Raw genomic sequence first — 2584 nt, forward strand, 5'->3', positions numbered from 1 at the left:
AGGATTTTGTTTCTTTCATTCAGGGTAACATTTAAAAGTATGATCTTCCAACTGCATGATGCAGTCGTTCTTACTACCTCATTCTGCTGCATGCATAAGCTAGGCCTTTGGCCCTGGCTTGGAAGTGGCAGAGTTTGTTGCAGTTGCCCAGAAATTTCTTCCAGGATATGTTCACCCTCATTCACTGTAGCCTTAAAAAAGAGACCGTTTCAGCTGAAGCATTGTTGTGGTTGTTCAGTCGTTCAGTCGTGTCCGACTCTTCGTGACCCCATGGACCATAGCACGCCAGGCCTTCCTGTCCTGCGCTCTCTCCTGGAGCATGCTCAAGTTCATATTCATTGCATCCGTGATGCTATCTAGCCATCTCATCCTCTGCCGTCCCCTTCTCCTTTTGCCTTCAGTCTTTCCCAGCATCAGGGTCTTTTCCAGGGAGTTCTCTCTTCGCATTAGGTGGCCAAAATATTGGAGCTTCAGCTTCAGTATCTGTCCTTCCAATGAGCACTCAGGGTTGATTTCCTTTAGGAGTGACTGATTTGACCTCCTTGCAGTCCAGGGGACTTGTAAGAGTCTTCTCCAGCACTACAGTTCAAAAGCATCAATTCTTCGGCGCTCAGCCTTCCTTATAGTCCTGCTCTCACAGCCATACATTACTACTGGGAAAACCATAGCTTTGATTAGACGGACCTTTATCGGTAAGGTGATGTCTCTGCTTCTTACTATGGTGTCTAGGTTTGCCATAGCTTTCCCAAGGAGCAAGCGTCTTTTAATTTCATGGCTACAGTCACCGTCTGCGGTGATCTTGGAGCCCAAGAAAGTAAAATCTGTCACTGCTTCCATTTCTTCCCCTTCTATATGCCAGGAAGTGATAGGGCCAGATGCCATGATCTTAGTTTTTTTAATGTTGAGTTTCAAACCAGGTTTTGCACTCTCCTCTTTCACCCTCAACAAGAGGCTCTTGAGATCCTCTTCGCTTTCTGCTATTAGGGTGGTATCGTCTGCATATCGGAGGTTGTTGATAATTCTCCCGGCAATCTTAATTCTGACCTGTGATTCATCCAACCCGGCATTTCTCATGAAGTACTCTGCATATAAGTTAAATAAGCAGGGTGACAATATGCAGCCTTGTCGTACTCCTTTCCCAATTTTGAACCACTCGGTTGTTCCATGTCTGGTTCTTACTGTTGCTTCTTGACCCTCGTACAGGTTTCTCAGGAGACAGGTAAGGTGGTCTGGTACTCCCATCACTTTAAGAATTTGCCACAGTTTGTTGTGATCCACACAATCAAAGGCTTTAGCGTAGTCAATGAAGCAGAAATAGACGTTTTTCTGGAATTCTCTTGCTTTCTCCATGATCCAGCGAATGTTGGCGATTTGATCTCTAGTTCCTCTGCCTCTTCTAAACCCAGCTTGTACTTCCGGTAGTTCTCGGTTCGCATACTGCTGAAGCCTAGCTTGTAGGATTTTGAGCATCACCTTGCTGGCATGTGAAATGAGCCCAATTGTGCGGTAGGTTGAACACTCTTTGGCATTGCCCTTCTTTGGAATTGGAATGTAAACTGACCTTTTCCAGTCTTGTGGCCACTGTTGAGTGTTCCAAATTTGTTGGCATATTGAATGCAGCACTTTAACATCATCATCTTTTAGGATTTTAAATAGCTCAGCTGGAATACTGTCATCTCCACTAGCTTTGTTGTTAGTAATGCTTCCTAAGGCCCACTTGACTTCACTCTCTAGGATGTCTGCCTCAAGTTCAGTGACCGCACTATCATGGCTATCAGGGACATTCAGATCTTTCCTGTATAGTTCTTCTGTGTATTCTTTCCACCTCTTCTTAATCTCATCTGCATCTGTAAGGTCCCTGTCTTCTTTGTCCTTTATCATGCCCGTCTTTGCACAAAACGTTCCCTTGAGATCTCCAATTTTCTTGAAGAGATCTCTAGTCTTTCCCATTCTGTTGTTTTCCTCGATTTCTTTGCATTGTTCATTTAAGAAGGCCTTCTTGTCTCTCCTTGCTATTCTCTGGAACTCTGCATTCAGTTGGATATATCTTCCCCTTTCTCCCTTGCTTTTTGCTTCCCTTCTTTCCTCAGCTACTTGTAAAGCCTCATCAGACAGCCACTTCGCTTTCTTGCATTTCTTTTTCTTTGGGATGGATTGAGTTGCTGCCTCCTGAACAATGTTACGGACCTCCGTCCATAGTTCCTCAGGCACTCTGTCTATCAGGTCTAATCCCTGAAATCTATTCCTCACCTCCACTGTATATTCATAAGGGATATGATTTAGGTCATACCTGAATGGTTTAGTGGTTTTCCCTACGTTCTTCCATTTAAGCCAAAATGTTGCAACAAGAAGCTCATGATCTGAGCCACAGTCAGCTCCAGGTCTTGTTTTGACTGACTGTATAGAGCTTCTCCATCTTTGGCTGCAAAGGACATAATCAATCTGATTTCGATATTGACCATCTGGTGATGTCCATGTGTAGAGTCGTCTCTTGTGCTGTTGGAAAAGAGTGTTTGCTATGATCAGCGTGTTCTCTTGGCAGAACTCTATTAGCTTTTGTCCTGCTTCATTTTGTACACCAAGG

The sequence above is a fragment of the Heloderma suspectum genome, chromosome 2 (genome assembly GCF_057233095.1).
Source record: "Heloderma suspectum isolate Gila_16-S chromosome 2, 16-S_ref, whole genome shotgun sequence".
Lineage (NCBI taxonomy): Eukaryota > Metazoa > Chordata > Lepidosauria > Squamata > Helodermatidae > Heloderma > Heloderma suspectum.